Genomic DNA, 15,051 nt, shown 5'->3' on the forward strand with positions numbered 1-15,051 from the left:
ATAACTATTACAACATTAGACGGACATTCCACGCGTCGTTAGGTTCAGGCAAGAAAACCACGTAGTTAGGGTAAGGGAACACGTCACGGTTGGGCTTAAAATAAGCAAACTAAGTAAAATACGTACAGAAAACAACGTAACACAATTATAGAAAACACGTGACAGGCGTCACTAACATAACTTACAAAATAAAACAGCGGTCAACAACGATCTCCAACACGAGTCTCCTCATTAAAAGTCTGATGCACTACGTCACTAACCTGACCTAACTCTCACCGTAGTATTTATACGCAGATGTGTTTACAGCGCAGTCAGTACAGGATACGTGGCGTACAAATGACACGAGGAAAACCAGAAAGACGTACTTATTGCACGCTAAACGCCTTGTGCATTATGGTGGCATTCATACGGCTGAATAGGATGGTAAAAAACAGAGTTTCATGGTTCGCCGTATAAATAACACGCCACTTTTAAGGACATTTCGTGTGTCATGTCTGCGCATGTTAAGCTGACATTAACGCCCTCATTCCCAACTCGTCACATACCGACGCTCAGTCGCTGTTATAAACACGTGGTTAACGTTGTGAATTCAAACTAAACTATTTGGTTAGGTTTAGGAAATGATTGTGGTTTAAGGTTAAAATAAGGAAGTTTGTTATGTTAACGTGGACTTTCTGGCTCTTTATACTACGTCACCCGACCTCCGGAGACCTCACTCGGAGCGTCTTATTGTCACAGCGTGAAATGACACGAAAAGGAAAAGATGCGTAGCGATGATGCACAAAATAACTTAGGAAACTGTTGTGTTATTCATACTCTAATAGCTGAGATCAGGCTGTTCTTGTAGTATTTCTTTTAGTTGTATATCCTTTCTCATTCTGATCGTCTTGTTCTAACATTTCTTCTAGTATTTTTATGACACATTTTTGTGTTCTAACTCTCCTCACAGGTACATTCATGTTATCACTCTGAAGTTATGTTGTACATCTCATTAACTGTTGAAACGTGTCAGACTCCTCTGTGATCATCATCATCATCATCATCATCATCATCATCACCGTACGTGTTCACACACAACTAACATTTTTCTTTCGGGTTGATGCCAGCTCTCTTTTATTAACGCCTGAGGTGTTGGATTACAGTCAAGCTACGTTAACTCTGGTCTTCTCTCCAACTCCTTTAAGGATTAATGATTAATACAGCTGTTAAAATTTACAACATCCTTCATCCTTTAACGTGATAAACCTGTTCAGGAATCAGGGAACTCCTCTGCTTGTAAGTAACCACTATAGTCATACTTCACATGAAGTTTAATGTCTTTAAATTACAGTACATTCTTTCTGCATTTCCAACATAACCAGAAACCAGCTGTCCTGAGTGCCAAATTCCCGGAATACATTTCTGCTGTGATCATACATTTCTGTTGTTTTTATATTCTTAAGCAAAAGAGAAAGTTTGCTGCGTGACATTAAAACACACTCTCGTCCTCTGGGATCAGACGCTGACTGTCGAGTTTCATCACTAGATTTATTTCTCACTGTCGTGTTGTTGCTAAACCGGCTCTGCCAGGGCGACGCGGGTAATGTGTGAATGATGATTGAATTATACGTTTATGACCAACAGTTATACTGGTGACGCATCATATGGTGAATTCTCTGAGTGTCCGCAAATCCTCATTTCCCAAAACACCTCGTGAAAAATGTTGATTTCCAAACATTTCAGAGCACCACCCTGATCAAGAATCCACACATGGGGAGAGTTTACCCGACCGCTGTCGTCTGCACGAGAGTTTCAAATAATCAATACATCAAGAAATATAGTTCTTATATCGGGATTAAATCATTTACCGAATGAGAACCATAATGTGTAACTCAACTTGCAATATAATATATGCAGTATATATATAATATACCAGCCTGTTCTCATTCCCAAGGCGTCAAATACCGTCGGCTAGGGTGACCAGATCCCACAAACCAAATGTGGGACAAAGACTATGTTTGTGTGGGACAATGTGGGACACGTTGCCAAGGCTGAGAGGTAGTCTACAATTTAGATTTAATGTCTATCTAACTTAAATAATAAACATTTCTATTCTGCCCCTTATCTTGTAACATCTCTGTGCTTTAATGCCCGAATGCATCCACAGATCTGCACGTCTCTTTCTGTGTCGCTTCAAGTCGTATTCCCTCCAACTCTGAGAATGTCCTTCCACCGGTTTATTAATACTTCTAAATAGTTTCACAGTCTTTGTTGTAGCTGCTCTTCCTTTCCTTTGTGCTAGTTTCCATCATATTCCGCCTAAATCTGCAGAGAATGTGACTTTACGGTGACTCGCGATTTTCCTTGTTGGGCGTAGCGTAGCAAAGACGGTGAAACGTCAACGTGCACGTTGACCCATGTGTTCTCAGTTTGACAGCAAACACAGCGCCGGGATGATTCTCTATTTCCTTCACAGCCGTTGGATAAAAGACACATCTAGCAGCGGTTTGACTTCTGAAAACTAGAGACAATGAAAATGTGGTACATCGTCTCAATATGTGGGACAAGGGATAAAAATGCTGAGCAGTCCCTCGTGAAGTGGGACACCTGGTCGCCCTACTGTCGGCGCTCGATACCGCCACACAAGGCCCCCTTTAGTGGCGGTATGAAACGTTCCGGGCGTTCCATTAACTCCAACGTAAACCCAACAACAACAGTAAACGCTCCGAGAAAGTGTCGTGGTGGTGACGTAGATTAAAGAGTGAAAGAGACACTCGGGGAGGATTGGTCCAACAAACACAAAGCTTTCATCCAGGAGACGGCTGTTCATGTCTCGTGCGTTACGTTTCACTTTCATATTTTTTCATATTATTTGGCGAGGTGGGAGTGAGAACGGGTTGAACGTGTAGTTAAAAGTAAAACAAACTGTCCTCAAACTGTTATCAGGACGTAACGTAATGTTCTAGTGCTCCTTATAAATATTACCGGCATTAAATATGTGACGGGGAGAAGCAGAAATCTGCTTTCTTGGCTCACAGGTTTGATTCGGTCGCTGTCGTTGTCGGTGATACGGATTAATCTGAGCAGGAAGCCGTCGCTCAGCGTCCAGCCGTAGACGGACTGTACAGTCCTCTCTCAGCCTGCAGGTGGTCTGAGGCCTCCTCCACTATCTGATTACTGCTCAGGAAAAAGACTCATAAATATCTGGTAGCAGGTTAAAGTTCAGCTGGATTTATCCGCGGCTCTGAACGAGAGTGTCCCACGCTGCAGTAACGACTCTCCCGTCTGTAAATCAAACACATTCAGGCTCTGGACTCATACGCTGACGTCATATTTTAAACAGGATGTTCACCTTTTAATGTCACTCTGGGATTAAATCTAGAAAAAACACAAACAAGTGAAGTCATCCGTCTTGATTTGTCTGGTTGAACTTCAGCTGGAGTCTGGGACAGACGCCACGAGGACGTTGGGGAGGACAAAACAAATCGCTGCTTCGACATATTTCTCATGATTTTATGATTTTATGGATTTTGTGACTCCGGGGCTTCGATGTCAACCTCCACGGTAAAAAATGCAGCTGGAGGCGTTTATTCTGCTTTATGACAACGGGGAGACGTAACCGAGCCGAGACGAAGTGACTGATGTGTTCAATGTCTTATCGGTCGGTCTGAGACTAATTATCTCTCACATCGACGCAGCTGTTGAATCTACGCTGCTAAATGAAGTCAGCGACTCTTCCTAGAGAGAAACGATGTGTCGCTGTAACTGTAGAGGAGGATTCCTGTGAAGAGCAACTTAGTTTTAATCATTTGGGAACTTGGAGACTGATGATCAGTTTTTCCATCATTAAGCAGGAAACTAACACCTTATAAACTCAACACAACAACCTGAAGAGGTTTCTCTTTATGTTCCTCTATTACATCGTTCTAAATAGGAAATTATGAGGAAATTACAGCCCAGTAAAGTAAAGTGTTGCCGTCTTCTTAAAGTACTTTAGTCTTGAATTACCGTCAAATACGCAGCCGTGACTCACAGATTCTTCTTCTTCTTCTTCCTGTGTTTTATTTACATGTTGTGTTTTTATTCTTCAGAGATTCAAGCTGCTCCAACAGACTTAAAGAGGACCTGTTATGCCTTTATGCTTTTTCCCTTTCCTTTAGTGTGTTATATCGTTATAGGCCTAGGAAGGAGGTTATGTTTTCACCGGCGTTGGTTTGTTTGTCTGTTAGCAGGATTACTCCAAAAGTCCGTGATGGATTTGAATTCATTTGTTTGGAGGGGTGGGGTGTGGCACAATGAACAATCCATTAGATTTTGGTGGCGATCCGGATCATGATCCAGATTCAGGAATTTGAATAACTCCGCTCAGCCTGTGCATTAACAGGCTTTAGGACATGCGCAGTGTAACTGATGACACGTCACCCTGCCTCTTTCCTTCTGCCTGCAGAGAGAGGGACAGAGAGAGAGCGGGGGGATACCTGTAGATTCTGCATTTTTTCACATTAAACTCGGTGAAATTCCAGTTGAGTTGGACCAAAGCGCACTTGGTTTGTTGGAAAGAGTAACGACGACGGTTTAGGTGAGTTTTATTTTGTTTCTGTCCAGTTTGAATGAAGTGTTTTACGATGCTCCGCTACGTACAGCTGATCTCAACATAAACAAAAATGCACGTGGATGATGGCGCAAGCTGCACGGAGAGGGGGGGGCAATTGTACTCGTGCAGCTTGGCGGCACTCTACGCTCTCCGAGTGCCATTCCAGTTGTGCATGTTAAAGGTCTGCAAAGTTCTAGAGCCCAAAGTCCAGGCTAAAGGGAGTTCCTCTCCCCCACAGAAACACTGCTCCCGAACTGACTGAAACACCTTGATTGAAGTCCCACCTTTTCTTCTGTAGCATGGTGATGTCACCAAGTAACACATTTGCATAATACCTGCCTAGCGGCTAGTTTGGTACGCCTCAAACGAAGCTAGTTAGAGCGGCGCTTGGGAGTGAAAACGGGCTACACTGCGACGACAGCGTTAAGACATTTTTGCATTGTAGAAACAAGGATGTGAAAGACGAGGAAGTCCACATGCTGAAGTCTGAAGTCTGAAGTCTTTCAGGAGAGTTTGTGTCGCTGAGTCTTCAGACTGAAGGATTTCTGCCCTCCAGCTGTTCACGTTATATAAAGTGGAGGATTTATGAGCTGCGTGTTGAAATATGTGTGGTCTTCTAACCAGTAAAGTTGATTCATAGCTCATAGAGATTAACACTATAATAAAAGATGTTTTTTTATTGAGAAAAACCGCAGCAGTTGTTGTGATGCTCAGAAAGATACGACGATAAATCTCACTGTTTGTTTAATCATTTTAAAGTTAAATATTTCTGAAGAGCTCAACAACATGAACTGAACTTAAGACGTCACAACTACGACACCAACGTCTCGTCTCCTGACTGGTTCAGTCGGTAGAAGACGACCTACTCAAAAACGCAGTAAGTTTATTTAGTAAAGTATACTTAAGTAAAGTCCAAGTATATTCCCCCAAGTATACTTTATGTATTAAGTACTAGTAGTATACTTGTAAGTGTACTAATTCAATACTTCTCTGAACTAAACTGGACCACTTTTTAGTTTATAAAAGTACTTTTAAGTATAAGAATAGTCTACTTTGAGGACACTACTAGTTTACATCTACGTTTTAATTTGTACTGCGACTATGCTATAGGTATACTGATACTTTACTAGTTTAATACTTGTAGCCCACTTTTTAGTTTATGAAAGTATACTTTAAAGTCTCAGTATACTACTAGTTTAATAGTTTTTATACTGCAGGTATACTTGTGCTTGTAGCCCACTTTATAGTTTATGAAAGTGCACTTTCTATCCTATAACTGATAGTACTTAGCCAATGATACGATAAGACAAGAAATACCTAATTATACTTTTCTTAAATCTATCTCGATCAAAAGATTAAGTACAAGTATAACCCAAGTATACTTAGATTTTATGTGTATACTTGACAGTATGAGATAAGTATACTTATGTATAATTTTGTCATTAATAAGTACTGTATGTATCTCTTAAGTACATAAACTGACTGAGTGTACTAGAAGCACATTTGTATAAACTTCTTTTTGAATAACAGCCACACTGAATCTAACGTCTTGATGCAGACCTGGATGGTTTTGTCGTCTCAGTCATGTATCAGAGTACCGACTTCATCTTTTCATTTCCAGTCGGCCACTAAATCTTTTAAACGAAGTTTAAAAAACTGGTAGAAATGTAGAATAAACATTAAAACCCTGTAAGTCCCTCAGCGGGGACCCGATGAGCTCAGCACAGCCTCCTCCAGTAGCTGTTCTCTCGGGGTCAACGGGGTCAACGGGGTCACGCAAACCCACTGACCCCGATACTGAAGGTGGTGATTCATGGAGGGAAATACACAAATCATCAACCTCATATTACAGTAGGGCAGAGGTCAAAGGTCAGAGCCCAAAAAGATGATTGGTAGAAGAGAAGAAAGGAGGATTGTGGGAGTTTTCACTGGAGGCTGATGGGAACCGAACTGAGCTGAGTCTGATTCAGCAACGTGGCGGAGGAGGAGGAGGAGGAGGAGGAGGAGGAGGAGGAAGAGGAGGAGAACACACACACACACCCTGAGGAATGTAGGGAATGCTGGGAAACGAAACCTTTAACTGAACCGGTGACGTCAGAGCAGCAGAGAGCAGCCGGTGGAGGGAAACCTGGAGGCGAGGAGGTAACGCACAGCTCTGCTCCTTTTTGGGGTTTTTGTTTTGCTGGATTTGTGAACATTTTCCCACGACGTTGATATACAAACAAGTGACTTCTGAGGTTTCTCATTCCAACGACTGATGTTCTCTTCTTTTATTACCAAAATCAACAAAAGGGACATTTTGCCTTTTGACAATTTTTAGTTTGACTCATAGTTTAGTAACATTTCGGGGGATATTATGGCATAAATAGAATATTATATTAATAAGTATGTTTTCTTTAGTGTATAATCACCTGAAAATAAGAATCATTGTGTTTTTGTTACCTTAGAATGAGTCGTTTATATCTACGTAGAGAGCGGGTCGCCATGTTTCTACAGTTCAAACTTCAATAAATATGTCCCTCAACGCTGACATCAACAACATGTTTGATGTAATTAATAAATAATAAATTATGAAATATTAATTGTAGTGAAAGTGCAGCCCGTTCTCACTCCAAGTCATCAAATACGGCAGCTTGTCAGTGGCTCTACGCTTCAAACTACAACGCTCTAAGATGATTAATTCACACGTCAATATATTTTTCCGAACTGTTGTTTTTGTCATGAAAACTTTCACACCGAACACGAACTTTACGCAGCGAAAAAGCACCTTAATTTTTTACAGAACAATCTTCTTTCCTGTCATGAGGGTTGGGTCATGACCGAAAGAACGAGATCGCGGGTACAAGCGGCCGAAATGTGTTTCCTCAGGAGGGTGGCTGGCGTCTCCCTTAGAGATAGGGTGAGAAGCTCAGTCATCCGTGAGGGACTCGGAGTAGAGCCGCTGCTCCTTTGCGTCGAAAGGAGCCAGTTGAGGTGGTTCGGGCATCTAGTACGGATGCCCCCTGGACGCCTCCCTTGGGAGGTGTTCCAGGCACGACCAGCTGGGAGGAGACCACGGGGAAGACCCAGGACTAGGTGGAGAGATTATATCTCCACACTGGCCTGGGAATGCCTCGGGATCCCCCAGTCAGAGCTGGTTAATGTGGCCCGGGAAAGGGAAGTCTTGGGTCACCTGATGGAGCTGTTGGCCCCGGATAAGAGGTTGAAGATGGATGGATGGATGGAGAACAAGCTTGATTTTTCTGAGCTTTGGCGCCGCGAATAAAACCATCAACCAGAGCGGACAAACCAAACACTGGCTCTAGATGGAGACATTCACGTTTTCATATTTTCACGTCGGCCACCGTATAGTTCTACACGCTTGGCACACGGGAGAGGATTCAGTTGGTTGTAATCTCCTCTCCTCTCCTCACCTCACTGCGAGATGCCACCAGATCCTTCATGCTGGGCCTTTATAAAACATTTCTTAGCTTGTTTGTTGAGTCCTGGTGTAACTCTCTAACCTGCTGTGAATCCATCCACCTTTTATTATTATATTAATAAAATAAAGATTCTGGTCCAGGTAGAAGCATACTTTCCAACACTCCCGATTTTCCTGTGAGACTCCTGTTTTTCATCGTCCTCTCACGGTTTCCTCTCGGCCACATTTCTCCTGATTTATGACTGATCTCTTTTTCGCTTTCACAGAGAGAGAAGCTCCTCAATACAGACTAGTGTTACACTGTTTGTGCAGTTTGTTTAAAAGAAATCTGCATACTTAACTGTTTTATTCAGGAAATGAGACAATATGTCAAACAACAAAAAGGATTGGTAAGAACTTTAAATGTTATTTCCTCTTTTCACTCCTCCAGCAGCCGTTAGGGGTCAGCAGAGCTCTCTACTGGGCCTCGCTGTGAGCAGAGAGGAGCCGCTGGTGGTGGTGGAGGAGGGGCCGATGGGTAGTGGTCCACGGTGATATCATTTTCCATCAGGTCCTCTCTACCTCCTCGCTGCTCCGTCAGGCAGCAGCAGAACAGATGAGGTGAGGAGGAGGAGGAGGAGGAGGAGGAGGTTTTTCCACTACCACATCTCACCTCCGGGCGACCGCGTCTGGAAAGACAATATCTGCAGAAAAGAGGTCATCAGTCAGAGAGAACAACATTTAACCCGACAGCGACGGAGTGCCAGTGAGTCCTGTCTGGAGAGGAGAGGAGGAGGAGGAGGAGGAGGATTAAAACATGCAGCTCTTCATCTAAACTCTGTATCTCAGATGGGCGACTTATTACATCAGCAGAAATAGTTGATCGGTGACCAAACCGTTCGGGGACGCCCCAAAAAAAACTCTCCGTTTCCCTTAAAGGATAAATGTTTCTCCTGGTTGTCAGGATGAAGGTTTTAAAATGCGTCACCGGTTTCGTGGCTCCGAGAGCGAAGCTGCCAAACGTTCACATCACGTGATCGGACACGACGTCACCGAGCTGCTGCAGGAACTGAACCTGCAGCTTTCCATCACAGCAAGACACAGCAAACACGAGCATTATGTAACTGACAGGTGATGAGACTCTACAGGAACATTTCAGTTCAATTTACCGTCTCATATATGAGAAACATATTTATAAAAGACAAGAAACTACAGACAGTTATACATATTTATGAACCCCTAACCCTCTGAGACCCACAATAGACCCGTTCTAGTCTCTTTTAGGGAGTCTTTAGGGGGAGATAGCAGGTCAACAGTAGATGTCATATAGAAGTGGTGTACATCATCTGAAAGCTGAGAACCTGAAGATTAATTTGAGATGCTGTCTCTAGTCTGATCCATCCATCCTCTGAATGCTCTAGGTCTCTAGTCTGATCCATCCATCCTCTGAATGCTCTAGGTCTCTAGTTTGATCTATCCATCCTCTGAATGCTCTAGGTCTCTAGTCTGATCCATCCATCCTCTGAATGCTCTAGGTCTCTAGTCTGATCCATCCATCCTCTGAATGCTCTAGGTCTCTAGTTTGATCTATCCATCCTCTGAATGCTCTAGGTCTCTAGTTTGATCTATCCATCCTCTGAATGCTCTAGGTCTCTAGTCTGATCCATCCATCCTCTGAATGCTCTAGGTCTCTAGTCTGATCCATCTATCCTCTGAATGCTCTAGGTCTCTAGTCTGATCCATCCATCCTCTGAATGCTCTAGGTCTCTAGTCTGATCCATCCATCCTCTGAATGCTCTAGGTCTCTAGTCTGATCCATCCATCCTCTGAATGCTCTAGGTCTCTAGTTTGATCCATCCATCCTCTGAATGCTCTAGGTCTCTAGTCTGATCCATCCATCCTCTGAATGCTCTAGGTCTCTAGTCTGATCCATCCATCCTCTGAATGCTCTAGGTCTCTAGTTTGATCTATCCATCCTCTGAATGCTCTAGGTCTCTAGTCTGATCCATCCATCCTCTGAATGCTCTAGGTCTCTAGTCTGATCCATCTATCCTCTGAATGCTCTAGGTCTCTAGTCTGATCCATCCATCCTCTGAATGCTCTAGGTCTCTAGTCTGATCCATCCATCCTCTGAATGCTCTAGGTCTCTAGTTTGATCCATCCATCCTCTGAATGCTCTAGGTCTCTAGTTTGTTGGCTGTGATACACACAATACTTGTCAGTAGGTGCATTAAGTGTTGGTTTTGGCGAGCTGCTGTGGGGCTCAGCGCGGCAACAACTCACAGTTGTTGGATGTATTTGTTCAGTCGTCCTCCATGATGAAGAAGGAAACAAACTTTTCAGAACCACATTGCGTACAGAGGGTCACTAAAAGGTCTCCAGTAGGATATTATGTGTTATTTATTAGAAAAAGAAAGAGCTGAAACAGTTAGTCAATTAAATCAATTAGCAAATCGACAGTAACTTTGGAAACTTTTGGATCTCCACTAGAATTTAAAACATACAGTAGAATCTGTGGGTTTGAAAACGTTGAACCAAACAGCTGGAGTTTGTAAAGATGAAGCCGCAGCACATTAAAACTGGTGGTGGCATCAACAGCAAACACATATTTACAACTGTCTTCTTCTGTGGTTTCACATTAATCTGCCTTTGTTCTATGACTTCATGAGTGATTAGAAAAGGTCTGGGAGGCAAAACAGGAAGTGCAGCTACACTTAAAGTTACGACAGATATTAAACTGATTTATGTCTGAGCCAGAAGAGACACATGGAAATGTTACTGGTGGTAATTTCTGGCCAAATTACCTGAAAAATGATTCAACACATATAGTGCATTTAGTATCGCCACTCTCCGTCCTTTTGTGTTCAACGTCCTTTCAGAATAAAGCTCTACTCACATGGTGAATTGGAGGACTGTCGTTACCCAGAAGGCACCGGGAGACGGCACCCTGTGGTGTCGGCTTCATAACCACAGCTTTGTGGTCGGGGCGTCTGGTGCAGAGAGACCTCCGCTGTGAATCCACCACCAGGGTGCTCTCTAACATCCCCGGCTTTATATCATCCAAAGTGTTCCTGCAGGCTGTTTGTTCTCTCCTCTGACTCCGATCCAAAACTATCTCAACAACTTCTTATCGTCTCTTCCTGTTTCTCAGCTTTATGTGGCAGAGGAAGTACGTCGGGTTAGAGCTAATGGGCTGCAATAAAGACTGGATTTACACCAATAACACTGGGTATTAAACCAACCAACACCAGCAAACAGGACTCTCTTCAGGTCTCTGTGTTGTCTCCAGAAAAGCATCATATTAGATCCTCAGATCTGAGCTGTGTTTCTCATTGTTATTCTACAGTTAAGTACCTTTTCTGAACCCTGATCTACAGCGCTGCTATCATGGATCAGGGCTCATACTAACCGTGATGGATCGGCCAATATATAGATGTACGATTAGGGATGGGGCTCCAAATCCTTTTGAATCCCTGATCGAATGTGTGGAATCAGACTGAATCCAGTGTGCTGCAGAATCTGCAGAAGTTAAAATAAAAACAGCACAGAGAGTTTACGTTATCTTTCAGAAAATATTAAAGGGATTGTTAGTAAGAATCAGAAATTTCTTGTTAACAGCGACACCTGTAGTCAACTAAAGTCAGCGTCCTGTTGCTGGCGCTTGTGCTCGCTCTACATAGACATGAACGAGCATCTCTCAACACAGTGAGGAGACACACGTCAGCTAAAAGCACAATATCACTCTATATTCCAGCTGCTTGGCAGTAATGTTAGCTGACCAGACGAAGGTCTCTCCATGAATCAATGCTAATCCTAGTGTTGGCTTTTCCTGCCTCGGCCTCCAGAATCTGACGGGTCACAGAATACGGTGTAACACCGGTGGTACGCTCTCATCCTTCTTCCAACACATCCTCACCCATCAAATGCCGCCGCTTCGTCAGTGACCCTCGACATCGGAGACTGACGATGGTACCCCTCATGTGTTACTTTTGGACACACCAGTGTCCTTTCAAAATAAACTTCCGTTTTCACAGGACGTTTAGGCAACACAAACACTTAGTTATGGTTAGGAAACGGTCGTGATTGACGTTAACTTAACGACTGACGTGGCGATACGAACAGCAGCCTCCTGGTTGAAAGTCCTGTGTTTGTTTGACCCGTCCACCTGCCCAAAGCGGACTCTCTCTCTCTCTTTATACATCAGTTGCTGATAGTTGCTGTTAGTATCATGAATGTGTGTTTACCACAGAGATTATTTTTCTGCATTAATCCAAAACCCAATGGAACAATCTCATTGACTGTTAGTGGAGGGAACCAGGGCGACGATCACCTCCTGGTTGACCTACAAAAATACCACCGCCCTGAGAGAGAGAGAGAGAGCATCTTAATAAATGTGTTGAGACTTGACTTTATCTTTTCTTTTGAAACAGTGTGAAACCATCAGCAGACTGTGATGGATGCACAGAACAAACTAAACAGGGACCCACTTGTTAAAATATTGCTCCTTCGTGCTGCTGAAGGTCCAAACCTCCACAGGGAGGTCCCTTAAAGATGATTTAACTGAGAGTCAGCAGGAGCACTTTCACATAAAAACACTCTTTTATATGTTGTTCTTCTGTGTCATTCCTTTTTCTTCACAATAAGAAACTCGTCCTGCTGATGTTTTCTATTTTATGAGCTTCAGTTTGGGACTTTTGTCAAAAAATTTGAATTACAAAATGTTGTTTTTGCTATTTTTCATGCGTGAATTGTTATAATAATAACTGACAGATCAAGTCAGAATTATTCATGAGGAACATGGTTTGAAACAAAGAGTCCTTCAGAAGCAACAAATGAAACACAGAAACACAAATCAATTATTCAATGGATCAAAATATAACATCTAGAGTATTTTTTTTCCTGTTGAGACTTCTTGTTGTTACAAAAAAAATGTAAAAGAGATAAAACTGGTACATTTTTAACTACAGTGGCCTGAATACGCTGTCGTAGGATGTGACTACTTCAGACCTAATAACAAAACATTCAAGTTGTTTGCCGGCAAAAAGTCGCATTTATAATCTTAATTTAGATTATTTACATTTATGTACTCTGTTAGTAGTATGCTCTATATGGTCAGAGCTTATTGAGTGGCTGCTTTGTAAATCATATGAGAGGTGCAGATGTGATAATGTGATATAATATTCTTTATTTAGTTGTTTTTCTTTAATTTGAGGTATTAACAGGTAGACGACATTCATGCAAAGTTTGTCCCAAAATACTGTAGTTGATTGAAATGATGTTTTTACAGACTAACAGCGGTTATGTATGTTGGGATGTTTTGCACCAAACTGGAGTAAAAAAAAAAACTGCTTTGAAACACACAGAATCCAGACGTTTATATAAAGACATAATAATCTCCGATATAAATATGTTCTGGATGTTCCAGCTACTTCTCTGCAGACATTAAAATGCAGATTCCACCAGTCTGGTGAGGGAACACCTGACAGCAGACGGAGGGGAAGAGTTCACTCAGCTAATAAATTATCTGGTGTGGGTTCCTCCCTTCAGACAGAAGCACGGAGAGAAGCGAGTCTAACGTCACCGTTTATTATCACGGCAGGAAAAAACACAAGCAGATTAATAGAGTTTTTTAGTTTGGCCCCAGAGGGAGACGAAGATAGAGTCAGAACTTAATGAAGGTAATTATCCTGACGACTACCTCATTTATCTCTGAGTCTAAAAGCCTCCGTACGGTGGCTCTCTGCCCAGACGAGACTGAATATCTCTGTCTTCATCTGTAGGGACACATTGGTTTTAAAGGTTAATGATCGGCAGGAGAGTTCATCACTTAATTTGTAATGTTATCTCTCCTTTTTTGACATGAAGTAGAAAATAAATTGGGTTACAAGTTTCCTTCATCAATCAAACCGTTATCTCTTTAACTTTACACTGTAAGAACAGTCGACTCCTCGGTTTACCAGAAAGAGTTTTATCTCACTGTGAGAGATCAATCCTGCAAAACAAAACACTATCTCATCTAAAATCTAAAAATCTCAGATGTATCCCGGGTGTGTCAGAAGTTTGGACCCGTCAGGTTTGATTTATTGGTGTTGATATAGCCGTCGGCGGTAAAATAAAAGCAGCCGTTTACAGAAGTGAGGATTGTTTTTAGATGTTTAGTTTGTTCAGTGTCACGATGTCAAGGAACCTGACAGCAAATATGTGACGTAAAAACACTGAAACACAGGAAACAGAGGAGCTCCTCACGTCTGATGAGAATTTAAATCGTAGACGTTGAGACCACTTCATGGACGTCCTGGAAAACAAAAAGATGAAAAGACTGAAATCAAATTAAGAAAATTAAGAATAATTAAATATTACAAAGGTTTTCAAAACTTGGGGTGAAAGCAAACTCAAATATTTGCTTTTTTTTGGCGCTTTTTCTGCCGTTTTCGTAGCTTCTGTGAATGCGTCTTTACGATCTAGCACCTGACGCCCAGAAATGTCCCGAAACGTCCCGAAACCAACGAAACCTCAAACAACAGTTTGTAGGATATCTTCAGAAAAGTCATTCCTCATTTTTCCTGCACTTTCCTACGAATGTCCAGCATCATGTGACGTGTGTCGATTTTACGCTCCAGTCTTTTCAAAATAAACTTTTGTTTATGCAACAAAACTACTTAGTTAGGTTTAGGAAAAGATGGTGGTTTATGTTAAAATAACACCGGAAGTGGCGTAACTTAAGTACGGAAGAAACGTGACAAATGAATCAACGCTGACTTCTGGTTTCACACGGGACATGAACAGCGGTCTCCACGACACTTTCTCAGAGCGTTTAATGTTGTTGCTGATGGGTTGACATTGTACTGTAGTTAATGGAAAGTGCTTCATACCGGCGCTAAAGGACGCCTGTTCGTCCTGTTGGTGATATTCATGTACAGGATATCGAGGCGTAGTTGGGGGGAGGAGGGTTTGACCCAGGACTAGGTGGACGCCTCAGGATCCACAGTCAGAGCTGTTAATGTGGCCCGGGAAAGGGAAGTTTGGGGTCCCCTGCTGGAGCTGTTGGCCCCGGATAAGAGGTTGAAGATGAGATGAG

General features: G+C 42.5%; 1 long non-coding RNA gene across 1 annotated transcript in view; it reads left to right on the forward strand.

Annotated features, from left to right (window-relative positions):
* LOC119476683 overlaps positions 1–11,514 on the forward strand; it is a 28,658-nt gene extending 17,144 nt beyond the window's left edge. The window contains exon 3 of the long non-coding RNA XR_005204080.1: positions 11,125–11,514. This is a non-coding gene — a long non-coding RNA (uncharacterized LOC119476683). The remainder of the gene's footprint in view (positions 1–11,124) is intronic.
* The last annotated feature ends 3,537 nt before the right edge of the window (positions 11,515–15,051 follow it).

Source organism: Sebastes umbrosus, chromosome 18 (assembly GCF_015220745.1).
Source record: "Sebastes umbrosus isolate fSebUmb1 chromosome 18, fSebUmb1.pri, whole genome shotgun sequence".
NCBI lineage: Eukaryota > Metazoa > Chordata > Actinopteri > Perciformes > Sebastidae > Sebastes > Sebastes umbrosus.